The sequence below is a fragment of the Gasterosteus aculeatus genome, chromosome 8, assembly GCF_964276395.1.
Source record: "Gasterosteus aculeatus chromosome 8, fGasAcu3.hap1.1, whole genome shotgun sequence".
NCBI lineage: Eukaryota > Metazoa > Chordata > Actinopteri > Perciformes > Gasterosteidae > Gasterosteus > Gasterosteus aculeatus.
Window position 1 is genome coordinate 1849610 of NC_135695.1, and position 27591 is coordinate 1877200.

Here is a 27591-nt window from a genome sequence, read left to right on the forward strand (position 1 = left end):
AAACCATGATACCATCATGAAAAGGATAAATGTACTTTCCTGAGGTGCTAGTTTTAGGAAAACACTGTTAACCAATGCATTCTTGTGTTCTGTACGTTTTTAAGCCTTCTCTCGGGCTGCAAACGCCTTAATAGTCAAGAAACCAACATGTGTGTGTGTGTGTTTTGATTTTCTGTTCCTACAGGTGTTCTGACACTCCCACCATGCAGTAATCTCCACTGCCCGCTCCTACCTGCAGCCACTAATCACCCTCACCCACAGCCAATCAACTGCAGGAGACCGTGGTTTAAAAGGAGGTCGGGAGGGAGAGACAAGAGGGAAGAGGGTGTCAGTGGGGGATGTGCTACGTTTGTTGAGGACGGAATGGCATACAGAGTAGTGGAGGTAAATGATGCAGAGTGTGTCGGGATAGAGGTGTGCAAGAATAAAGGCGGCATAGCGGTGTTAAATTTGTATATCCCTTGTAAGCCTCTAAGTGCAGAGCAGCTAGATGTAATGGGTAGGTGTGGTGGGGGTGCAAAGATGATTTGGTGTGGGGACTTTAATGCACATAATGAGATATGGGGAAGTGGACACACGGATGGTAATGGGGCAGTGGTGGAGGAATATATGGAGGGTTGTGCGATCGTATGTGTTAATGAGGGGGTGGTACTAAGGTAAATATAGGGAAAGGGACTGAATCCTGTTTAGATCTAATGTGGGTGTCTGCGTCTATGGCAGGGAGGTGTTAGTGGCGAGTGATGAGAGACTCCACTGTAGGGAGTGATCATTACCCTATTGTTTGTAGGTTTGAGGCTGGTGTGTATGCAGAGGGCATGGCAAGAGGTGGTGTTTTGAGAAGGCTGATTGGATCAAGTTCAAGTACTTCTGTGAGAGGGAAGGACGGAAGTTGACGATGGAGGGATCAGTGAATGAATGTGCTCAGGAACTGACAAGTATGCTAGTGGCAGCAGCAGAGGTGGCTATTCCAGTCAGTAAGGGAGGTGGTAGGAGGGTGGTACCGTGGTGGACTGATGAATGTTCTAAAAGAGTACGTGAGAGGAATAAGGCGTTTAGGGTACTGAGGAGAAGCATGACCGATACGAAGGTGTTGGAGTATCAATGTAAAAGGGCAGAGGCTAGGAGAACAATAAAGAGCGCTAAAAGGGAAGCATGGCGTGAGTTCTGCTCTACCATTGGGAGGGGGACGGACATTGGCAGGGTGTGGAAGATGTTCCGAAAAATGTTGGGTAAAGGAGGAAATGCAATTGCTATGACAGGTAAGGAAAAGGCGAATGCGTTGGGGGTAGTATTTGCGAAGGTTCACAGTGGCGAGCACCTATGTGAGGAGAGTAAGAGGAGGAGATGTGAGATGTTAAAACAAAAGGGAGATGTGTTTCATAAGAAGTTAGGGACGAAGGAGGTGATGGATGCGGAATTCACTAAGTTTGAGCTGACGAAGGCACTGGTAGGATGCAGGCGTTCGGCACCGGGAGAGGACAGGGTATGCTATGAGATGGTGAAGAAGGCACCTGATAATGTAATGGAAGCTATAGTAGGGTTGTTTAACAAGGTGTGGAGGACTGGGTGAGTGTGATTAGCCCTGTGTTGTTTACAATCATGATAGACGATGTTTTTAGGGATGTAGGTAGAGGTATGGGTATGGCACTATATGCAGATGATGGGGCTTTGTGGAAGAGAGCTAAGAATGAGAAGTTTCTAATGAGGAAGATGCAAAAAGCGGTGGATGTGGTGGAGGAATGGTCCAAGAGATGGGGTTTTAGGATGTCGGTGACGAAATCGTGTTTCATGGTGTACTCGAGAAGGAGGGTGGGGGGGGGTTCAGTTACATATGTATGGACAGGAATTGGGAAGGGTGTTAAGAGTTTAAATATTTGGGGTTATGGTTTGATGAGAGGCTTACATGGAGGAAACATATGGAGTTTATAGAACAGAAGTGCAGGAAGGTGCTGAATCTGATGAGGGCTGTGGCAGGTGTAGACTGGGGGGCAGGTAGGAGGACACTGTTGTGTATGTATCAGGCATTGGTTAGATCCACGATAGATTATGGGTGTTTTATTTATGGAGCTGCGGCCAAGACGGTGATACAGCGATTGGACAGGCTGCAATCACGAGCACTGAGGCTGTGTGTGGGGGCTATCAGGACCACTCCGGTAGTGGTGTTGCAGGTGGATACAGGGGAATTGCCATTGAGCTTGAGGAGGGATAAGTTGGCGCTGGCGTATTGGGGCAGGCTGAAGGGGTGTGCTGAACGGCGGTTGTGGCAACTAGGGAGTGTTGGGAGAGGGACAAGAGTAGTTTGAGGATGTATGGGTGGACAATTGGGCAGAAAGTGATAGAGTATGACTTGGAGGGGATAGAGATAGGGCCGGCGACTGCATTGGGGCCCATCCCTCCGTGGATGTTCCCGATGCCAAGAGTGGATGTAGGCATGATGGAGGAGAGGAGGGAGTGGGGCAAGGGGGACATGTGTGTGTGTGGAGAGGTATGTCTGTAAACGGTTTTATGGTTTTGTAAGGGTGTATACTGATGGATCTAAGGTAGTGAATGGTGGTAGAGTGGGTGCAGGAGTGCATGTTCCTGAGTTCAGTGTGAGTATCTGTCAAAGAGTCACTGATAATGTGACGGTGTATACAGCAGAGTGTCAAGGATGTAGGTCCTCGGGGGGCAGAGACAGCACAACACGGCAGGGTTGATTGCAATACAATCGATCTTTATTGAAGGTTTCACACACACACACGGAGCAGTGAGGTCTCCGCGTCTTTCTCGTCTCTCCTTCCCTCGTCGCCGCTCTCACTGCTCTTAAGAAGACATGAACAAAGTTAGAGTGGCATCAGCACAGCTGATGCCAATTGCTCCCACCTGGCACCGTTCCCTGAGCCACTCCCCCCTTTCTCCCGCTGCAGACGAGCCAAAACCACGCCCGCCACCACATACCCCCACCGGCCGGGAAGCCCACCGGCCTAACCTACTCCCCCCCCCCCCCCCCCCCCTCAAGAGGGCGGGAGAGGAAGTCTGCCATGACCATCTGCGCCCCCGGCCTATGGACCACTCTGAAGTTAAAAGGCTGTAGCGCCAGATACCACCGGGTGATCCGGGCGTTGGTATCCTTCATGCGGTGGAGCCATTGGAGCGGGGCGTGGTCCGAACAGAGGGTGAAAGAGCGTCCCAGGAGGTAGTAGCGCAGGGAGTCCACCGCCCACCGGATGGCCAGGCACTCCTTTTCCACCGTGCTGTACCTGGCCTCCCTCTCGGACAGCTTCCGGCTGATGTAAAAGACTGGGCGGTCGACCCCCTCCACCTCCTGGGACAAAACGGCCCCCAGCCCTCTGTTTCACCTTCTCAAACGCCTGCTGGCACTGCTCCGACCACTGGACCGGATCTGACGCACCTCTCCGGGTCAGGTCGGTCAAGGAGCTGGTGAGGTCCGCAAAGCCGGGAATGAACCGCCTGTAATACCCCGCCAGCCCCAAGAACCGCCTCACCTCTTTTTTTGTCTTGGGCCGCGGGCAGGCCGCAATCGCCGTCGTCTTGTCTACCTGAGGACGCACCTGCCCGCCCCCCAAGTGGTACCCCAGATACCGGACCTCCCTCCGTCCAACTGCACACTTCCCCGGGTTGGCGGTGAGCCCCGCCCGTCTCAGGGCCTCCAGCACCGCGCCCACCCGCCGCACATCCCAGGTGGTGCTGTGGATGATGACATCATCCAAGTAGGCGGCAGCATATGCAGCGTGGGGACGCAGCACCCGATCCATGAGACGCTGGAACATGGCCGGGGCACCGAACAAGCCAAAGGGAAGTGTGGTAAATTGGTATAACCCATACGGAGTGGAGAACGCCGTTTTTTCCTTGGACTCTGGAGACAGAGGAATCTGCCAGTAGCCCTTGGTTAAATCCAGTGTCGTAAAGAAACGTGCAGAGCCCAGCCGGTCCAGGAGTTCGTCGACCCGGGGCATCGGGTAGGCATCAAACCGTGACACATTATTCACCCTGCGATAGTCCACACAGAACCGCACCGACCCATCTTTCTTAGGCACAAGAACGATGGGGCTACACCAGGCGCTGTGGGACTCTTCTATTACCCCCATCTCCAACATACTAGCCAATTCCCCCTGAACCACTTTTCTTTTGTGTTCGGGCATCCTGTAGGGACGTGATCTCACAGTCACCCCCGGGGGCGTCTCGATTCGGTGAGCTATCAGGTCGGTCCGGCCTGGCAGGGGGGAGAACACGTCAGCAAACTGCTTCTGCAACTGGGCGATGTCCATTCTCTGGTCCTCGGAGAGACGGGCCTCGTACGGGAGCGGGGTGGGATCAGCCGCTTTTGGCACCTCCGGCCCCAGCTCTTCTCTTTCCGGTACCGCGGACACCAGGGCAACAGACTCCGCCTCCCTCCAGGCTTTCAGGAGGTTTAGGTGGTATATTTGCGTCGCTCCGCCCCGGTCAGACCGCACCACCTCATAGTCGACATCCCCCACCTGCCGTGTGACCTCAAAGGCCCCTTGCCACTTAGCCAGGAGTTTAGAGTTGGAAGAAGGAAGTAACACAAGTACCTTTTCTCCCGGCGTGAATTGCCGCAGCCTGGCTCCTCTGTTGTACAGCCGTTGTTGCCGTTCCTGGGCCTGGAGCAAATTCTCTCGTGACATTCTACCCAGTGTGTGGAGCTTTGCTCGCAGGTCCAGGACGTACTGGATCTCGTTCTTGCCAGGGCTCGGACCTTCCTCCCAGCTTTCCTTAATTAGGTCCAGCACCCTCCTTGGCGTCCTGCCAAACAAAAGTTCAAAGGGAGAAAACCCCGTGGAGGCCTGGGGAACCTCCCGCACTGCAAACAACAGAGGGTCAAGCCAGTTATCCCAATTACGTTCATCTTCGCTAATAAATTTACGGATCATGGACTTCAGAGTCTTATTCATGCGTTCCACCAGCCCATCCGTCTGCGGGTGATACACGCTAGTACGAATGGACTTGATGCCCAGTAACCCGTAAAGTTCTCTCAGTGTGCGCGACATGAACGAGGTGCCCTGGTCAGTCAGAATCTCTTTAGGGATTCCGACTCGGGAGATGACCTGAAACAGAGCCTGCGCGACACTCTTTGCAGAGATATTGCGCAACGGCACTGCCTCCGGATATCGCGTTGCGTAATCCATGAGGACTAACACAAAGCGATATCCGCGTGCGCTCCGGTGAAACGGCCCGATGAGGTCCATACCGATCCGCTCGAACGGAACCTCCACCAACGGCAGAGGACGCAACGGCGCCCTCGGGATGGCCGGAGCGTTTACTAACTGACACTCCGGGCAGGACGCGCACCGGCGGCGCACGTCCCCCCGGATGCCTGGCCAATAAAATCGGGTCATTATCCGGTCTAGCGTTTTTTCGTATCCCATATGCCCCGCCATCGGGTTATAATGAGCCGCCTGGAAAATCATTTCCCGACGGCTTTTCGGCACCAGCAACTGGGTGTTTTCCTGCCCCGTCAGAGTGTCACGACTCACTCTATACAGTCTGTCCCTAATCAATGAAAAGTGCGGATATGATTGCGCCGCGTCAGGGCGCACCAACTGACCATCAATCCTAATCACTTGGTCGTAGGCTGAGCTTAGAGTATCGTCACGAGACTGCTCGAGTGGAAAATCTTCCATGGAGCGAAACCCGGGAACCGGCAGAGTCTCTACGAGAGGCTCCGCCGACTCGCCCTCCCCGTCTGCAGCGTCGGACGACCTCGCGTCACCGCTGAGCACCGCGCACATACCGCATAACCCTGTCGGTCTTGAACGCACCCCCGCGGCCAGCCCCATTAGCTTATCAAACCCTGGCCAATCTGTTCCCAAAATCACGGGGTGCGTCAGGCGGGAGCTAACCGCTGCCTTCACACTATGCTTTTTCCCTCTATGCCTAAATTCTACGGACACTATGGGATACTCGTGAACGTCCCCATGCACACACGTTATTTTCACCCGTGACGCCTCCACCAATGCCCCGGGCCGAACCAGGCTCTGGTGAATCATAGACTGCATGCAGCCCGAATCAACCAACGGCTGGCGTATACCCCCCTGGATTCTTACCGGAACGCGGTACGTCGCTCCCGGACCGGGGGAGGGTGTTGGAACGCCGGCAACCCGAATCACCTGCCCCACCTCCATCAGCGGACAGTCTCTCCGGAGGTGTCCGGGCTGCCCGCACCTCCAACATTCCTGCCCCGGCGTTTGAGAACCCCCCTGTGGGTCGGGAAGGGCACCGGAGCGCTCTGCGGTCGGCGGGTAGCGGGCCGGAAGGAACGATGTCCGTCGCGGCGCCGGCACGGGTCGTTCCACCGGCTGCGGCTGCCCCCCTCGTTGTCGCGCTGGTCGGGCCGGGGATGGCGTACCCTCCTCGTCCCGCTGACCGCTGGGGTGCACCGCCAGGTGATCCTCTGCGAGGGTGATGGCCGCTTTGAGGGTCGGTGGGCGGTGGTATTTCACCCACGCTGCCGTCCGGGCCGGGAGCCCCTCCGCAAACTGCTCCAGGACCACCTTCTCCATTACGGCCTCCATTCCCCCAACGCCGTCAGGCAGCAGCCATCTGTTCGCGGCGTCTTTGAGCCGCTGTCCGTACGCGAACGGCCGGTCCCCCGGCTCCAACCTGGTCTGCCGAAACCGCCGGCGGTGGTCCTCTGGCAGCAGCCCCAGCCTGTCGGTGACCGCCTTACGCACGGATGCGTAGTCCCGCCGGGCTGCCGGCGGCAGCCCCATGGCCGCCGTCTGCGCCTCCCCGGATAAGAGAGGCAGAAGCCGGACCGACCACTCCTCCGCCGGCCAGCTGCACGCCTCCGCCATCGCCTCAAAGGCCTCCAAAAAGGACTGCGCGTCATCCTCCACTGTCAAGGATGTAGGTCCTCGGGGGGCAGAGACAGCACGACACGGCAGGGTTGATTGCAATACAATCGATCTTTATTGAAGGTTTCACAAACACACACGGAGCAGTGAGGTCTCCGCGTCTTTCTCGTCTCTCCTTCCCTCGTCGTCAGCTGTGCTGATGCCAATTGCTCCCACCTGGCACCATTCCCTGAGCCACTCCCCCCTTTCTCCCGCTGCAGACGAGCCAAAACCACGCCCGCCACCACACAGAGATGGTGGCTATGATCATTGGGTTGAGATGGGTGGAGGATGTGACACCATGTAGGGTGCTGATATGTTCAGACTCAGCAGGAGTGTTAAGCAGTGTTATGGATGGTAGGTCTGACAGGGAAGACCTATTGGGAGAATTGATAGGGATATTGCTGGGGTTGGAGAGACAGGGAGTAGAGGTGAGGTTCTGCTGGGTTCCTGCGCATGCTGGAGTGGAGGGTAATGAGGTGGCTGACATGATACGGGAAGCAGGGATTGCGGAGTGGGAGAGACAGTGGTGGTAAAGGGAGGCACTTCCGGGGTATAAATTAGGTCAGTGAAGGAGGTTGTGGGAATGATGGGGTGCAGGAGGGAAGAGGTAGTGTGGAGTAGGTTAAGGTATGGGCACACAGGGTTGAATGGCATGCTGAGAGTGGTGGCAAAACATGACACAGGTTTGTGTGATATATGTGAGGTGGTGGAAACGGTTGAGCATGTACTGTTTGTCTGTGGTAGGTATAAGGAGAGGGTGGTGTTGTATGGTAGTGTCAGGGAGACTAAGCGGGGCTGGGACTTAGGTGGGGTGCTTGGGGGTGGAAAAGGGAAGGAGGCAGTAATGAAGGCAGTATTTCTTTTTCTCAGGAACACGGGGCTTTACAGCAGGATACACTGCATGAAAAGTGAGATTTTCGTCCCCGTAAACGCCCGGAAATCTCCCTAATTTCCGACAATTTGCAACCCGCGCACGTCGCGTTTGTCTGTGCCACAAATTGTCGGAAACGAACCATGACGTAGGTGGAGAGCTGGAGGAGGTGCGAATGGCCCGAATTAGCATATGAATGCAGCGAAACCGCGGGTGGCCGAGCGGAGCGGGCTTGAATATCCTTACTTCTTATTGGATGAAACCACAACTTACTAACAAATAAAATCACTCGTGATTGGCAGCAAAACCACACGTGGGCTGACCAGGCTTGAGTTTCCTTGTTCATGATTGAATGAAAACACAACTTTCAATCACTCGTGATTGGTTGGCAGATCTATCGCTATTGGTCACCCGCCTCATTTTATTTATATATTCATATTATGATGTATATTCATTTCATGGTTATCCTATGCAGGCTACTACACTATTATTAGGATACCAACCAGGACATCAATGAATTTATAGAGAAAATGAACATTTGCCACATGTTTATGCAAAGAAAGAGCTTTATTAACAACACACAAACAACAACTACATACAAAGTGAGGATCTGCCCACACTTGGGTAACGGCGGTTTAAAAACTACAGCTCAGTAAACTGTCCGTTTGCCTCCTCGGGGTTGTAGACCGTCACTGGCGCCGTGTTTTCCGAGGCAGGTCTGTTGTGCAGGCGGCTCGTGTGCGTGTGGCGACCGTACAATCCATCCGAGACCCCCGCCAACAACGCCGTCACCTCCGTCCGACGTGAGCTCCACGGTGGCGGAGTTCCAGAGTTCCACCTCGTCATCAGCCAGCGCACTTTGTCTCGATTCCAGCAGCTGTAAAAACAACAATAAATCAGTACTGTGCGATGCGTACGGACACAACACATCGATCAATGCACCTGAAACAAGTCAGCAAATAAACTCTGACCCTCTTTCTTCTCGCTCGACTCCGCGCTGAATCCTTCGCAGCTTCCGCTCGCAATGAGTGTCCGGCTGAACCTGAAGCTCCTGCGTCCCGTCTCACAATACGTCTCACAGGCGGCTGGAAAACAATTAAATGAGTGTAATATGAATACAAAAAAAAAAATCAAACGCAAGTCACAGTAACATTTAACAAGGAAGGAGAAACCGTAAACCGTGTCACTTACACACAATGACGTCGTCTAAATATGGACTTTTCCCGGAGCAAATACGAGGTCACCGCCTCATTATGAGGCGAGATTAGTCTGTGAAAACAAAATGTACAGTTATGATCGGTATCTATACGTATACATTTCCTTATACCGCAGAATGAAAGCATATTCTGTAAATCTGACCCTCGCTCCGGTTCGTAGCGCCTGTAGTTCGTCTCGGAGTTGTGAAGACGGCGCAGCGCTTCCTGTAAACGACACGGCAAAGAAAACACACTTTAATAAAGCTGTTTCTGCTCACTTGTAAGGCTACTCGGCTACTCTTAGCTTAGCTTGAGGCTACGCTACTTTTAGCTTAGCTTGCAGTCATCGAACGTATTCTTACCGCTATCTTGGGATCGTGCGCCCGTCTCCTCTTCTTTAAGTCAGTTCCTCTCCTCCATGGACAGAAACCCGCAGAGTCCCGAACGCTCCAGTGGAGCGAACCGCTCGTTGATATCGGCAGTTTGTTGTTTGAGTTGACGAGACGATCCACTGAGAGCATTCAGCAGCTTCTTCTCGTCTGTCTGCGGACTGGCCGAAAGTTGGTGACCGCGGAGAGGAGTTGAACGCGAGACGTCGTCCCGCCATTATTCACGAAGCAGCACAAACCAAACAAAGGAACTGGAGATACAGTTCTTCTGAATATAGTAACACACGTGTCTGTTTGTATGCTCGTCTTGCATGTACTGCTGTATCAGTCATGCCTATGACCTCACACGTGATTGGACGAGGAGTCTAAGGGTCCTCCAATCACATGCGAGGTTATTGTTATACGGAAGGACCAGTATTTTAGGAAGACAAATGGTTGGGACTTTGAAACAGCTGATATGCTTTATGTAAAGCAGTGAACGACTTTCCCTAGAAAACTGTACAGTGGTGCCTCTTTCTCCATTCCACCAGACACTCTTGAGTCTGACAGACATGCAATGTTGACAATGTATCATCACATGTACCCTTGTGTCACTGATGTTGAATGTTTTGCCATGTCATGTAAACGGGTAACATATATGAATGTAACTTACTCAATCGATAGATGCAGAGCATAAAGGTCAGCATATGTTTATTCTAAGTGGTGTGGAAACACTAACAGTTTTGAGGAACCCGTCCTTGACCCTCTAGCAGAACTACGACCAGCCATTATAAAGCAGTTTATAGTTGTTAATGTTGTGTCAAAGGGTACGGCATTTAAACATGTTCTTGCACAAGTTTCCTGGCTTCATCTCCACCCGGACAGACATTTTTATGGAAAGCCAATAGAAGTTTGGGGCTTGCAGGGAACAGATACGTCATACCCAGCATCATTTCTGCCAGTTGAGCGCATTGCTACAAGATGTGTGGTTAATACATCCTCTGTGCATTTAAGTAGGACCAAAGAAAAGGTCACTGTAGTCCTGCCACTATGCACTGTAGTTGAGCTCTAGGAGACTGTGATCTCTGCAGACCCCTCATTCTGATTCAAATGTTGTTTGCATGGAATGCTCATTTTACCTTGATTAAAACTAAGTTTTTAAAGAAGTTATTTTGTGTATCTTTTTTACATAACATTTGCCATTGCTAATGGCGTACACAGTAATCTAGCATATTTGAATTAAATAAATCAATTCAAGCTAAAATGTGAGAGTCTATAATTAGGCTACTGAGCCTGATCTATTTGTACCAGAGATTTTCTTACCTTTTAAAAAAATGTCACCTGGGCTAAAACTCCCTCTGCGACCCTGATTTGCATTTGTATAGCTCACATCATTTTCATTTACATGTCAAAGCCTCCCCTAGAATTAGGAGGAGGGTAGTCATGGGGGGACAACTGCCAAGGGAGGCCCACATCAATTTCTGACAATTTACGGCAGTTTTCGGTGTGGCCCGCAAATTGCCGTGAACAGCCGCAAACCTGAAATTCCACGACAATTTACAGTGCCGCATACTGCCGAAAATCCCACTTTTCATGCAGTGATATAGAAGGGAGGCCGTGACCGGCCTCACACTCCAGTGCAGTAGGTGGCGGTATATGCACCTTTAAGTTGGTTACGATCTGCCAGTAAACAAGAAGAAGAGCTGGTGGAGAGAGCGGAAGGACTGTTGTGGAAAATAACTTTTGGAAGGAACTATTGTCTTGAGCAGAGCTGTGTTCAAGTGACAGTACTTTTGTTTTGTTTACGTATGTATTTGGTCATTTGAACTGGGGAAGGTTAAGTTATTGTTGACGTGTGACGGCGTGTTACGGTATCCTCTCTTTAGGGGAGTGCGTAATAAATGGGGGCTCGTCCGGGATCATGGATGTAATACTTGTTACCCTGAGCGCGTCATTGGGAACTTGGTGTGGCTGTATGTGGTGGTGCGTTGTTATCCGTCTGTAGTCTATACATTTTGTGAGTCGTTTTAGTACATTGTTTTCAGTATGGCGACTTCGGCATTGGCCGGTTTCTTTCGAAGCCCCTACTCTTGAAGTGTTGGCTGCGTTTCGTAAGGTAGAGTTACAGGCCATAGCGGAACACTACGAGATCCCTGTTCCTAAACAAAAGCTTAAAGCTGAGCTTTTGAGCTTTTGAGAGAGGGGGAGGAGAGGAGTCTGATGGATCCTCTGATGTAAAAACAGAGGATGGTGTAGAGCAGGGGTGTGCAACTCAATTGCACAGGGGGCCAAAATTCAAAACACACTTCAGGTCGCGGGCCGAACAAAATAAACATTTATTGAACACACTAAAACTAAAAGTTTCTTTCAACATAAATATAAATACAGAGAGAAAGGAATGTTATTCTGCAATAAATGAACTTAAATTTAACTTAAAATATCTTGCTCTCCATAAAAATATATCCAGTCAAAAATTATACAAGTTAGAAATATGAACAGGCTGCAAAACAAAACCTGGAAATATAAATAAAATTTGTGCTTTTCAGAAATAACTTAACGATGCAAAACATTCAGTTTTCTTTGCTCTTATGCCATTTTATCAGAGCTGGATGCTTTGCATCTTTTTTTGGCAACAAGGTTTATGTTTGGCGCGAGGTCCCGTGTTGTGGAGACTCTCAGGATGGACTGAAGGTGCTAATCAGTGAGACGACTCCTGTGTGCTGTTTTGTTCGTCTTCACTGAGAACAGCTTCTCACGCAGATATGTGCTACCAAACATGCACATGGTTCGAGCCGCATGTAGACTGAGCTGGGACATTGCTGCGGGACTGGAGTGAATAAACAGTGTAGTACTTTGTCTTTAGTGTCCCATCACACTGCAGCTCAATCAGCTCCATCTGAATCTGCACAGGTGCAGTTTCCACGTCGACGGCAAATGGGTTGCGAAACAACTCAAAATAAATTTTTTGTTCCTCAAAATCACCAAAGCGCCGTGCGAACTCCGTGCGCAGTGTGCTCAGTTTATCAGCAAAGTGCGTATTTGGAAACACCGTTGTGCCGCATTACTTGGCAACAGGGAAAGTGGGGCAAGTTGCACTGGTGCATTTGTGTCTCCCATAAAATCAGCTTCACTTGAAATGCCTTCACTGCGTCGTACATGTCAGTGATCATGCGGTCACGTCCCTGGAGCTGGAGGTTTAAGGCATTGAGACGTGCGGTTATGTCTGCCAGAAACGCCACGGAAAGCGCTCGGCAAGGCGGCTGAAGCGCTGCATTATGGGATCTGTAGTTTATTTTGTTATCAGCGCTTCATATCGGCGGACCATTAGTAACAATAATATAAAATGATCTCGCGGGCCGGATATGGCCCGCGGGCCTTGAGTTTGACATATATGGTGTAGAGGAAGAGGTTGCTCGCACTCCTGTTACGTTGCCCCGGTTTGACCCTTTGTCTCCTCCTTCAGGTCATTCTAATGGCGCTGCTAGGCTCAAAATGAGGCGGGCCAAGATGGAGCTAAGGGAAAAAGAGAGTATTCGACAAAGAGTTCGAGTTAGAAATTCAGAAATTGGAAATAGATAATGGAATTTGACAACTGGAGCTAGAGGCTGGCTCCCGTGTGAGTCGGTCTTCTGCTCCGCCTCAGGCTCACTTTGATGTGAGTAAGCATATTGCTTTAGTACCGCCATTTAGGGAATCAGAAGTTGATTGGGAGTGTGTAGGTAAGAGACCCTGGGGTTTACATACTACCCGTAGATAAACCTCTGTCTATAGACACTAGTTAAGACCTGGGCGGACCACGCCCTGTATTTTTCATAGAGAGTTTAGCAGATTGTGTTTAAACTAGATAGGTTAGGGGTCTTTTTCATTGGTTAATTTATTTGCTTTGGTTCCGCTCAGCCACTTTCCCCCCACTACCGTATTATAGGTGAAATAAACCTTGTTTAAACGGTACTGTGTTTTGTTGGTCCTGCTTGTGCAACCACGCAATTTTTTCACCTCACCCACCTTTTGGCCAGCTCACGTGTGACGGCGTTACGGTATCCTCTCTTTAGAAGAGTGCGTAACAGTAACCGTCGGCATCACGCCCCCTCCCCCCGTATGGAATGCCGTTTTAGTCAAAATTAAATAAATACATGAAATATGCATTTGAAATACATCATGAAATAAATAAATGAGGCAATAAATACATAAATATTAAATACATTTAATTATTTTATAATGCCACTTTTCATTTCATGGTACTCTTATTTCATAATGCCACTCTTCATTTCCAGAGACTTATTTCATAATGCCGTGTGTGTGCTTGGCATTTTGTTTCCCTGTCTGGACTCCACTGATGGTCAACCTGGAGATCACTGAACAGCTTCTCCAAGTAGCTGTCAAAGGATTCCGAGAACTTCTTTGCCGCATTGTGTATATGATGACAGGAGTCCCCATCAACATCGAGCAGGTTGGGACAGTATTGGTGCATCCTGGTCTCGAGGCCAGTCTTGCTGCCCCTCATCATAGCACACGAGTCCATTAGCATACTCACAAGGTTATTCCACGGGATGTTTTTCTCAAAGAACTCAGAGCACCTTCTCTAAAGGACCAGCATTCACCTTCACGATCTCCAAGGACCCCAAATGCTCCACTATCACCTTCCTCAAGTCTGCATGATAGTAGCAAACAAGCACGGTGAAGACCTTCAACATAAAAATGTGAGGGGTCAGGACTTCGACTCGGGTGCAGAGCAATAAGGCAACAAAAACTTCTTTCCAGGTTTGGAATCTTTTACTCGGAAAAACTAATGCAAGACAAAAAGGGTGCACAGGCAAAGGCGGAATCCACACGCTCTTGTAGAAACAAAAAAAGGAAAAGGGCCTGGCAACGAAGTAAAAACAAGATAACCAAAAACAGCACTGGGGATTTCTTACTACAAACATGCACCTCTGGGAAAAACAAAAGATAACCTGACACAGACAAGTGGGGGGGAACTGAGGCTTAAATACAGGTGGAGGTGATTGCAAACTAAACTCAGCTGTGGTGAGAAACTAGATACAGGAAGTGCAGTGGTTACAAAAATAAAAACAGGAAGTTATCTTCACTGTCTCTTCGAGTCATCACAAAAAAAGTTTATTAGCCATGCAACATTTTGACAGGGCATACAGAGAAGCAAAAACAGAAGGACAAGGACTGATGGCAATAGTTTAATATGAGACCAACCTTTTTGTTGTTGTTGGAGGTACCGTCTAAATTTAACGAAAAGGGAAATCTCTTCATGTTTGAAAAGGTCCTCTCAGAGTAGGTCCGCCATACGCAAAGTCGGACATTTGTCATCACCTGCATAACCTAATTGGTACAATATAAATCATACAACAGGAAATTCTGGCAACATAGCAGTATATATAGCAACATGGTAGTTTATGGAACATTTTTTATGTGTGCGGTTCACTAAAATGGAAATTAAAACACTGAAATAGTAGGTAAAAAAAAAATGTAAATACCTAGACCATGAATCATCTTGTATGAAGCTGCTGTCCGTGACAGCTTCATTCCCTGAAAAGCTGGTTTATCTAAGGAAAGGATCTGGGCAAGCTCAACAATTACAGGAGCCTTAGAAAACGGGATGGAATGCTCCGCCAAGGTTCCAAGGACCATTGCCTAGAACACAAATCATGTCATTAATGTAAAGCCAGTGTATTCCATGTTTAGGTGATGATGCTGCCAGTGACCGGAGCTGATTGTGAATAACAATAATAATGCATTTTATTTGTAGTGCACTTTACATTGAATAAACAATCTCAAAGTACTTTGTCTATGCTGCCTGTGCTGACTAACAAGCCTACACCACCTACACTGCATGATAAGTGGGATTTTCGTCAGTATGCGGCACTGTAGATTGTCGTGGAATTTCAGGTTTACGGCTGTTCACGGCAATTTGCGGGCAACACCGAAAACTGCCGTAGATTGTCAGAAATTGACGTGGGCCTCCCTTGGCAGTTGTCCCCCCATGACCCCCCTCCTCCTAATTCTAGGGGAGGCTTTGACATGTAAATGAAAATGCTGTGAGCTATACAAATGCAAATCAGGGTTGCAGAGGGAGTTATAGCCCAGGTGACATTTTTTTAAAAGGTAAGAAAATCTCTGGTACAAATAGATCAGGCTCAGTAGCCTAATTATAGACTCTTACATTTTAGCTTGAATTGATTTATTTAATTCAAATATGCTGAATTACTGTTGTGGCGGGGTGGAAGGAACAGACTACACAACAGCTCAAGTGAAGTCCCCGGAGGGCAAGGTTTATTTACAACCGTAGAGTTAATTAGGCGAGGTCCAGCTTGCGAGGTTTTGCGGGCCCTGGCGCTCGTGGTGAGCCCGCTTGTGGGGGAGTCGGTGCAGTGCTCCAGGGGTTCCGTCGGGTCACTCGCTGCTTTCTAGAGAGGGAACGGCACACAAGAGGGTTAGCCGTACGTCTTCTCCAGGGGGGTTCCGTCGGGTCACTCGCTGCTTTCTAGAGAGGGAACGGCACACAAGAGGGTTAGCCGTACGTCTTCTCCAGGGGCCTCTTTGTTCCTTCTGAACCTGCAGCTTAAATGCAGCGGAGCTGACGAGCTGCAGGTGTGGCCACTCAGCTCGTGATGAGTGGTGAGCAGGTGTTCCTTGTAGGTTCCAGGGCAACGCTGATGTGGGCTTGGGACGCTCATCACACTGTGTACGCCATTAGCAATGGCAAATGTTATGTAAAAAAGATACACAAAATAACTTCTTTAAAAAATGAGTTTTAATCAAGGTAAAATGAGCATTCCATGCAAACATCATTTGAATCAGAATGAGGGGTCTGCAGGCTGGTCGTAGTTCTGCTAGAGGGTCAAGGACGGGTTTCTCAAAACTGTTAGTGTTTCCACACCACTTGCATAAACATATGCTGACCTTTATGCTCTGCATCTATCGATTGAGTAAGTTACATTCATATATGTTACCCATTTACATGTCATGGCAAAACATTCAACCTCAGTGACACAAGGGTACATCTGATGATACATTGTCAACATTGCATGTCTGTCAGACTCATCCAAGATTGTCTGGTGGAATGGAGAAAGAGGCACCACTGTACAGTTTTCTAGGGAAAGTCGTTCTGCTGACACCAAAACACTGCTTTACATAAAGCATATCAGCTGTTTCATTGCACGACAAAGTCACAACCATTTGTCTTCCTAAAATACTGGTCCTTCCGTATAACAATAACCTTGTATGTGATTGGAGGACCCTTAGACTCCTCGTCCAATCACGTGTGAGGTCATAGGCATGACTCCGACAGCAGTACTTGCAAGACGAGCATACAAACAGTGTTACTATATTCAGAAGAACTGTATCTCCAGTTCCTTCGTTTGGTTTTTGCTGGTTCGTGAATAATGGCTGGATGACGTCTCGCGTTCAACTCGCCTTCAACTCCTCTCCACGGTCAGCAACTTCCGGCCAGTCCGCACACAGACGAGAAGAAACTGCCGAATGCTCTCAGTGGATTGCCTCGTCAACTCCAACAACAAACTGCCAATATCAATGAGCGGTTCTCTCCACTGGAACGTTCGGGACTCTCCAGGTTGCTGTCCATAGAGGAGAGGTTGGCGGCTCTGGAGGAACTGACTCAAAGAAGAGGAGACGAGCGCACAATCCGCGTATTCTTACCGCAAAGATAGCGGTAAGAATACGTTGGATGACTGCAAGCTAAGCTAAAAGTAGCGTAGCCTAAAACGAAAGCTAAGAGTAGCCTAGTAGCCTTACAAGTAAGCAGAAACCGCTTTATCAAAGTGGATTTTCTTTGCCGTGTCGTTTACAGGAAGCGGTGCGCCGTCTTCACAACTTCGAGACGAATTACAGGCGCTACGAACCGGAGCAAGGGTAAAATTTAAAGAATATGCTTTCATTCTGCGGTATAAGGAAATATATACGTATAGATACCGATCATAACTGTACATTTTGTTTTCACAGACTAATCTCGCCTCATAATGAGGCGGTGACCTCGTTTTTGCTCCGGTAAAAGTCCAGATTTAGACGACGTCATTGTGTGTAAGTGACACTGTTTACTGTTTCTCCTTCCTTGTTAATGTCACGCCCTAATTGTGTTCACCTGTTTTTCCCCTGTCTCCTGCCTGCCTCCGACAATGACACTGCCTGCCCGAATTCCTCTTCATTAAACCTTATTCCTCATATCTGCGTTTGGGTCTCTGTCTGAGTTGTGATAGTACGAACTGGCCATGACAGACCCAGCAGAACCTGACTCCCTCCGGAATGCCGTCGCTCTTCAGGGAGCTGCTATAGGAAGGCACGGAGACATCCTACAACGGGTCATGGAGGGACTTCAAAGCCTCTCTGACCACCACCATCGAACATATCAATCCCTCATGGAGCAGTTTCGTGGGATGTCTATGGGACAGCCAACTACAGCGGCCCCTGCCCCAGACCAAGGTGGCCTCGCAGCCAGTGCGGCCTTGCCGGTAACCAGCACGGCCCCTCGGGAACCCAACTTACCACCTCCTGAGCGCTATTCTGGAGACCCGAGAACCTGTCGTTCGTTCCTCTCCAAGTGTTCCCTGATCTTCGAGCTACAACCATCCTCGTTTCAATCGGAGCGTTCCAAGGTAGCGTACATCGTTTCACTTATGTCTGGGAGGGCAGGAACTTGGGCTACGGCAGTGTGGGAACAGCAAACACCTATTTGCTCCAGTCTGGCTGCCTTTATGGCCGAAATAAAAAAGGTTTTTGAGTCACCGCTGTCGGGGAGGGAAGCAGCCCGTAAACTCCTGCGACTCCGACAGGGCTCTCTCAGCGTGTCAGACTACGCGGTGGACTTCCGCACTCTGGCTGCGGATAGTTCATGGAATTCCGACTCTCTCTTCAACGCTTTTCTTAATGGGCTGTCCGACGAGGCCATGGAGGCCTATGTGGAGAGCTCTCTAGCGGCAGGAATTATCCGCCCATTGTCATCCTCTGCGGGAGCGGGATTCTTCTTTGTGGACAAGAGGGATAAATACCTACGCCGCTGCATTGATAACAGGGGCCTCGATGACATCACCATCAAAAACCGCTATCCGCTTCCCCTCATCTCCTCAGCCTTCGAGCTCCTTCAGGGGGCGACGGTCTTCTCCAAACTGGACCTGCAAAATGCCTACCATCTGGTTCGGATCCGGGAAGGGGACGAGTGGAAGACTGCTTTCAACACCGCTAACGGCCACTATGAATATCTAGTGATGCCCTTCGGCCGGACCAACGCCCCTGCAGTGTTCCAGGCACTGGTCAATGACGTATTCCAGGACATGCTGAACCGGTGCGTCTTTGTGTACCTGGACGACATCCTGGTATTCTCCCGTTCTGCCCAGGAGCATGTTGCTCACGTCCGCCAGGTGCTCCAGCGCCTGCTAGAGAACCAGCTGTTCGTCAAGGCAGAGAAGTGTGAATTCCACCGCTCCACTATCTCGTTCCTGGGATACATCATTGCAGCTGGGAGCATCCGAATGGATTCCTGCAAGGTGAAGGCGGTGGAGGAGTGGCCACAACCGCACTCCCGGGTTCAGCTCCAGAGGTTCCTGAGATTCGCAAACTTTTATCGTCGCTCCGGGACTACAGCACCTTGGCATCTCCCCTCACCGCTCTCACCTCTACCAAGGTTCGCTTTCGCTGGTCTCCTGAAGCGGCTTGTGCTTTTGCAGACCTTAAGCAGCGCTTCACCACGGCCCCCATCCTGATTACCTGAGTACCTTGAGTACCTTCGCAGCGCTAAAAGACTCAGCTCCAGGCATGCCAGGTGGGCTCTGCTATTCAGCCGTTTTAATTTTCTTCTTTCATCAGGAATCAGGAAACATTTATTGGCCAAAATATGTCAAACATACAAGGAATTTGTCTTGGCGGTTAGTGCGCGACAGTAGACAGACAAGACAACAGTGCACAGGTAATAAAATAATGGCTCCAAGAACGTGAAGCCGCATGCCCTCTCTCGAGTCTTCAGCCCTGCTACCACCCCTCCGGATCCCAGGCCCATCCTTCCCACTTCCTGCCTGGCTACATCCCTGGTCTGGGGAATAGAAGCTGAGGTCCGCAAGGCACAGCGGTCAAGCCAGGTCCCTAGGAATGTCCCTACAGGCTGCCTGTTAGTTCCGGACTCCATGCAGTCTGAAGTTCTGAAGTGGGGCCATTCCTCCAACCTCTCGTGTCATCCCGGGGCTCGCCGGACCTTTGCTTTCATCCGTAGACTGTTTTGGTGGCCCACCATGGGGGTGGACTTGAGTATAATGGTCAGTCTGAGCGGGCCAACCAGGACCTGGAGACTACCCTGCGGTGCTTAGTATCTTCCAATCCCACCACTTGGAGTCGACAGCTGGTCTGGATGGCATCCAGGTATCGCCGACAGGCAGATGCCGTCGGACCCCTGCTCCTCGCTACCGTAGGGGGCAGAGAGTGTGGTTGTCCACTCGGGATCTGCCTCTCCGTGTGGAATCCCGGAAACTGTCTTCCCGGTTCATCAGCCCATTTACCATCTCCAGGGTCATCAGTCCTTCTGCTGTCCGTTTGGTCCTTCCTCGTACCCTTAGAGTACACCCCACCTTCCATGTCTCCCGTATTAAACCTGTGTCCCTTTGTCGCCTCCTTCCCCCCCACCTCCTCGGCCGCCTCCCCGGATGGTTGACGGGGGCCCAGTCTATACAGTGCGGCGTCTCCTGAGGGTCCGACCGCGTGGCAGGGGTTTCCAGTACCTGGTTGACTGGGAGGGCTACGGACCGGAGGAGCGTTGCTGGGTTCCTTCCAGGGACATCTTGGACCCCTCCCTCATCGCCGACTTTCGCTGTCGCCACCCCTGTCAATCAGATACGGCACCAGGTAGGACGCCAGCTGGCGCCCCTAGGAGGGGGGGTACTGTCACGCCCTAATTGTGTTCAACTGTTTTTCCCCTGTCTCCTTCCACACCAGGTGTTCCCTGTTTGTCAATTATCCCATGGGCATATAACCTGTGTCTTCTCCCTGTTCTTGTTGCCAGTTCGTCTTGTGTGTTTCACCAGGTCTTACCAGGGTTATATCCCCGTTGTTTCCAGTCGATTCTTGAGATCCCCCGTGTACTGACCCCTGCCTGCCTCCGACAACGACACGGCCTGCCACATCTGTACCTCTGACCTCCTGTGTACCAAACTCCGGCCTGCCCCTGACAACGACACTGCCTGCCACCTCTGAACCCCTGATCTCCCGTGCACCGAACTCCTGCCTGCCTCCGACAACGACACTGCCTGCCCGAATTCCTCTTCATTAAACCTTATTCCTCATATGTGCGTTTGGGTCTCTGTCTGAGTTGTGATAGTTAAATGTTACAGTGCCTGCGTTTTTTTTATTCATACCACACATTTAATTGTTTTCCAGCCCCCTGTAAGACGTATTTTGAGACTGTAAGCAGGAGCTTCAGGTTTTCCCAGCCGGAACACTCATTGCGGGCGGAAGCTGTGAAGAATTCACTATTTGCTGACTTTTTTCAGGTGCATTTGTAGATGTGTTGTATCCATACGCATCGCACAGTACTGATTAATTGTTGTTTTTACAGCTGCTGGAAGGGACAAAGTGTACTGGCTGATGATGAGGTGGAACTCTGGAAATCCGCCACCGTAGAGCTCACGTCGGACGGAGAGGATGGTGTTGTTGGCGGGGTCTCGGGGTGGATTGTACGGTCGCCGCCATTTCTGAGTCGCCTCTAACGGGACTGCAAAGCTGCAGTGCTGTAGTGAGCTGTAGTTTTTTAAACCGCCTTTACCCAAGTGTGGGCAGATCCTCACTTTGTATATAGTTGTTTGTATGTTGTTAATAAAGCTCTTTCTTTGCATAAACATGTGTCAAATGTTCATTGATTCATTGATGTCCTGGATGGTATCCTAATAATAGTGTAGTAGCCTACATAGGATAACAATGAAATGAATATACAGCATAATATGAATATATATATATAAATGAGGCGGGTGACCAATAGCGACAGATCTGCCAACCAATCACGAGTGATTTTACTTGTTTAAGTTGTGGTTTCATCCAATAATGAGCAAGGAAACTCAAGCCTGGTCTGCCCAGGTATGGTTTTGCTGCCAATCACGAGTGATTTTACTTGTTTGAAAGTTGTGGTTTCATCCAATAAGGAGTAAGGATATTCAAGCCCGCTCGGCCACCCGCGGTTTCCCTGCATTCATATGCTAATTATGACCATTCGCACCTCCGCCAGCTCTCCACCTATGTCATGGTTCGTTTCCGATAATTTGTGGCACATACAAACGCGACGTGCGCGGGTTGCAAACGGTCGGAAATTAGGGAGATTTCCGGGCGTTTACGGGGACGATAAGCTCACTTTTCATGCAGTGCTACCTCTGCATTTGCTATGCGGTTTATAACTGGCACATGGATCGTTCCCTGGCACTGCTGCCTGATTGTTTCTGGCCCCTGGCATGCTTGACTCTGGCTTGCTGCACTCTGGTTAGCTGATGCTGGAAGGAAGGTGCTGGCAAGACTGAGTGGAAGCTATCACCTGCACCTTCTTCTTGTGAACTTCTGTCTGGCAGTGAGCCTGCAGAGCATGGCTGCCTTTGTTAGCATATTTGATATCTTTGATGCAGAGAATGCATCTGCCGAATCCCCTGTTCGACTGTTGATTTTGGAGAATACATCTCCTAGATGAAAGGACACCTCACCTCACCTTGCCCTTTTACTGAGACCTTGCCTTCCAGTATTAGCCAGGACCAATTCCAGCTGCATTTCAACCCAGCTGTTTAACAATGGCTGCATCCTTCTCTCCTGAAAAAATAATCTTTGTATTAGTGTCAACTTCTACTTTAGCCTTATACAGACCTGCCAACCTTGATATTATTTTTTGCGTACCGATGAGGGGGGGATGGGAATTTACAACAACTAATAGGGGATAAGTCATTAAATACTCATCATGCATTATATTGCATTGCATATAATGTGTGCTGGCCAACTAGTCTAAAATGAATTTGCGTAGTTTAGAGTGACAAATCGTACCAGCGTACGTCAAAATGCGTATCAGGTTGGCAGGTCTGCTTATTGATAGAACGGTGGACCACTTTACGTTCTGCCTGGCCAGTCCCCTCACCTCAAAATCTACCTCCTCAAAAACAGTAGCGTTAGCTAATAATTTTCCACCGGAGCTTTAGCTAGCTGGCCAACGTTGCGTTCTCCTGTGTTAAATGACTCAATTCATCAAGCTGTAGCTAACGTTAGCTAGTCTATGTCAACAAAGCTCCTGGGTAACTTAACTTAGATATACCAGAAAATAAAATGATTGAAACCATCACTCACCCAATTCAGTCAGGTAAATCGCCGAGGGTTCTTTGGTTCTGCTTTCAGCTTCTGATGCACTGGTGATGTTAGGCTCCTTCTGACACACGCACCTGTTCGCAATTCACTGAATCTCGCGCTACCTTCTGACACGCGCACCTGTTCGCAGTTCACTGATTCTCGCGCTCCCTTCTGGCACGCGCACCTGTTCGTAGTTCACTGAATATGAATACCCTACCCCCCCCCATAAAAAAAAGATATCAAAACGGCGAATTTCGCCGAAAGGTGAGGGATTTCCATGCCTGTATGAAGTTTTAAGTGAAATAATAAATACGTTGAAATTACGTCTTTGCGTAGACCAAATTTCGCCGACCAGATCATTAATTATTATGAAAATCTTAACGTTAATATCGTCACATGACACATTTATCAACAAATTGAATTTTTCTGGCACGTTGATGTTTCATCACATTGTTAGCCAGTTGAAATGAGGTCTAAGACCAGGGGTGTCAAACATACGGCCCGCGGGCCGGAACCGGCCCCCAGGGAGGTTCGATCAGGCCCGCAGGATAATTTGAAAGTGGAAAAAATGCATAAAAGACATGGAATTAATATTTTTAATTCGCTGCAATTCATGGATTATCCGCTAAGGTGCGCACTCTTTCCATCAGAGTAGAAGACAAGCCGCATCACTGAGACAGACTGAAAACAGCAGACGGTATCAATGCGCCATCTGCTGCTTGTTACGACGTTGTTAATACCTTGGTCTCTACCTCTCCGCTACACCCTCATTAGCCAAAATGTCGTTATCCAAACGGAGAAAGGAGTGTAGAATTTTCAAAGAAAAATGGACCACGTCCTATTTATTTACAGAGATGCACGGAAAACCTTTGTGCTTGGTGTGTTTGCAACAAGTTTCGGTATTGAAGGAATATAATATTCGACGCCACTACGAGACTCATCACAGCGAAAAATATGACGGCTTGCAAGGACAACTGAGAAGAGATAAGATTAACGAATTGCTGGCGGGTCTGAGGAAACAGCAATCAACTTTCATCAAGAGCCGAGAAGTCAGTGAAGCAGTCACACAAGTTGTGTGATGGAATTCTACTGTTCATACAACTCCATAAATTTGTATTGTATGTGTATGTATGTTTCATGTATGAAGTTTACAGATTTACAGGACAGGCGAACACTTTCTTCATTACACATTTAAAATCACTCTTACAGTTGCAATGCATATTTGTGAATGATAGAAGTAAATTGCACATTTGTCTAAGGAAATATGAGGTGTTTCATGAAATGTTTTGTAAAAGGATAGTTCATTAAATTTCAATATTTTCCTAATGTTCTTGTGCTTCTTTACACCAAAACAAAGGAAAGACATGATATTTTGGTTATTTATAGCAGAGTATGGTATAATTTTAATGGTCCGGCCCACTTGACATCTCCCTAGGCCGTATGTGGCCCACGATGCAAAATGAGTTTGACACCCCTGTCTTAGACGTTCAGAGATCATTTCAACGTTGAAATTACGTCTTGTGCTCACTGGGAAGTAGCGGACGCTGACGCGAAACAACAAACAGCTCTCGGCTGACTCATTATCTCTTCTACTGAGACTAGACAACGACTGAGGTCGATATACGTGACTTAGGTAACGATCCGACGTTGGCTGGTTGTCCGGCTCTCCCTTTTATATCCTGGTGATTGTAGATCTGGTGCAGGTGTGTGATTACGAGGACAGTGACAGGTGCGTGCAAAGGCCAGCCTCTCCCAGATCCACCAGAGGGAGACCTTGCTCAGGCTTTTCCCGGGTCCAGAGGGGGGAACTCTGACATGAATGGGTGAATGATGTCATGTAGTGTTAAATTTTTGTATTTATTGTAAGTTTATACCTAAAAACAACATAATTAAATAAATCTATTTCTACATTTCTGTATTTCTGTGCCTGTATGTAAATGAGCTTAGGCGGTCCGAACCTCATTCTTGAGCAGGATTGTTCAAGTAGAGGAGCGAGAAAGAAGCAATCAATCTCCAGCACATCGCTCCTGTAGAGCACATCTAAAAGCTGCTAGCAGTGCTCATGGCTTCGGCCGGGCGGAATGTGGCTGAGCAGCTTGCGAACTGAGTTCCTGTTTAGCGTGTAGGCAGCGTAACATCAGCAGTTGTTAAGCTAACGTTTCCTAAATGCTCTTGTTCAAGATGCCAACATACTAACGTATTAAACTGTTAGATAGCTGTGTGGCGTTCATTGCTTTATCGTTTGCAGCACCGAGAACTGCAAACCAACCAATTTCACCTCCGCCACATGACGTCGCACCCAGTAGATGGGGTAAGGGGGAGGGGGTTCTGCAGCCTTGTCCCTTGTGGAGACTAAATAACTATTGTTGTGAAGAGTGATTTTTATTATACATTATTTAACTTCCCCCTGCATCATGCAGCTAGTGACAGAGGCAGTTTACTGGAGCATTTCTCATATTAAGCATACAGTTTGTTCAAAGATATTCAACGCATTGGACAGGGGGCCATCAGCGTTGGGGCTGAACTTCAGGGACCAGAACACCAAGCAGACAATGGACCACACGGCCTGTCAACCTGCAGTTAAAAGGTTTGAGGGTCTGTTCAGCCAAAAGTAATGTTAGTAAAGTTTATTATGGTTTCTACAGAACTGAGTCATTTTCAGTTAGATGTTACATTTTTAGAACCTTGTTGTAAATATCATTTGTTATAACTTCCGTGGATCTGTGGCACCAGAAAGAAATGGATTACAATCCCAGAGAGCCGATGAATCAATATATAGGGAACAGAGAGCTAGGATGTATTATAATCTCTCTAAAACACTGCTCCTCGTTTGATCACAACATTTTAGCGCCCATGATGTGCAGACTAAAAATAATCAGCATGTCTCTGTTAGTTAAATTACGCTTCTGATACATGCACTTTGGAATGAACCAGAGTCCATCTATCTCCAGCGGGGCAGGTGGAGTCGGGGTCGCCCAGATGGATGAAGAGGGCTAGCATGGACAGGCTTCAGAAGGGACACGTGAAATGCTGAGGAGATACGGTAATGTTGGGGTAAGAGCAGTCGGTGGGTTACCGGGTTGATGCGATGGGTGATCTTGAACGGCCCGATGTATCGCGGCCAGAGTTTCCGGCAGGGCAGACGCAGCTTCAAGTCCCTTGTAGACCGCTACACCCGCTGACCCGGTTGGTAGATGGGAGCGGGCCGTTGTCGCTGGTCTGCGAACGTCTTCTGCATGCAGGCAGCCTGCCGGAGGTGATAATGGGCCAAACAAACGGAACACCTGGAGGAAAAGACACTCCATGGCTGAGGGGAGGTTAGGCAGGGATATAAATCTACCAATTTTGGAGAACCTGTCGGACACCGGTAGATCGGTGAGGAAGTCCACTGCCACATCTGGCATGGGACCACGGTCTCTGGGGAGTGGGCAGCGGTATTAACTCCCCGGCGGGGAGCTGACTGGGGGGGTTTACTTGCGCGCAGACTGGACAGGAGAGCACGTAGTACCACACGTCGGAGGCTAGAGAGTTCCACCAGTACTTCTGGGACAAGAGCTGAGCGGTTTCGGGTAATGCCTGGATGTCCCGATCCCAATGTTGTGTGACTCCACTGGACGAGCTGAGGCCGTACTGATGCGGGGACATAAGTCCGGTTGGGAGGTGTGTGAGGTGGCGCCGGTTCTGTGCGCAGCGCCTCCTGGATGACGGACTCAAGATCCCAGTGAATAGGTCCGACAAAATACTGTATGAAGCTGGAAGGATGGAGTCTGGGTCGGTCGTGGACGCTGGGGACCCGTACACGCGTGAGAGCGCGTCTGCCTTAGCATTCTTCTCTCCAGGCTGGTAAGACACGGTAAACCGGAAGCGGGTAAAAAAACAAAGCCCATCGGGCCTGATGCGGATTTAGCCGTTTAGCTCCTTTCAGGTACTCCAGGTTACGGTGATCCGTTAGTACCACGAAGGGGTGTCGAGCTCCCTCTAGCCAATGCCTCCACTCTTCAAGCGCGAGTTTGATGGCTAGCAGTTGCCGGTTGCCCACGTCGTAGTTCCTTTCTGCCGGGGACAGTTTCTTAGAAAAGAACGCACATGGGTGCATCTTGGGAGGGGTCCCCGTGCGTTGGGATAGAACACCCCCGACCCCTTCTTCGGAGGTGTCCACCTCAACAATGAATTGGCGGTCGGGGTCCGGTTAGGTCAGTACGGGGGCCGAGATGAACAGCCGTTTGAGGGTGTCGAACGCCCTCCGGGCCGCGTCGGACCATGGAAGATTGCCTTTTTTCTGGCTCGTAAGGGCGGTAAGCCGTTGCCCCAAAGTTCCGGATAAATCTCCTATAATAGTTGGAGAACCCCAAGAATCGCTGGAGGTCCTTGACCGTGTTGGGTGTATGCCAGTTGCATACCGCGTCTACCTTCGCCTGGTCCATGGCGACCCCTCCTGGCGTCAGCACGTATCCTAGGGAGGTGAGCGTTGAGACATGGAACAGGCTTTTCTCCGCGTTTACGAAGAGCCGGTTGGCCTGCAGATGCTGGAGCACTAAACGCACCTGCTAGACGTGTTCTTCCATACTGTGGGAATATACGAGCAGATCGTCAATGTACACGATGAGGAAACGATTTATCATATCATGGAAGAGTTCATTCATAAATGCCTGGAACACTGCAGGGGCGTTGGTGAGCCCGTAGGGCATCACCAGATATTCGTAATACCCCCTTGCTGGAACGCCATTTTCCATTCATCGCCCTCCTGGATGCCCACCAAGTTGTAAAGTTTCAGAAAGAAAGATTCAGACTTTTTACCAATACGGACCAGTACAAATCACATAGATCTTAATGAGTGGCCGCCCTTGAAACGAGTGCGCCGCCCGTGAGACGAGTGCGCAGGGACCGTTTGCAAGTGCAATGCGGAAAAACACATTACAGAAATTCAATAACTTCACTATTATGAAAGGTAGCATCCCCACAATAATGCCATAGGTCCATGG

The 27591-nt window shown here is 49.5% G+C and overlaps 1 long non-coding RNA gene across 1 annotated transcript; it reads right to left on the reverse strand.

Moving 5' to 3' along the window:
- Nucleotides 1-8276: 8276 nt before the first annotated feature.
- Nucleotides 8277-9649, reverse strand: LOC144411343 (uncharacterized). Its single transcript, XR_013468489.1, has 4 exons — nt 9088-9649; nt 8920-8997; nt 8700-8813; nt 8277-8605 (listed from the first exon to the last, which is right to left on the reverse strand). It is a non-coding gene; the product is annotated as an uncharacterized LOC144411343 (long non-coding RNA).
- Nucleotides 9650-27591: the final 17942 nt, after the last annotated feature.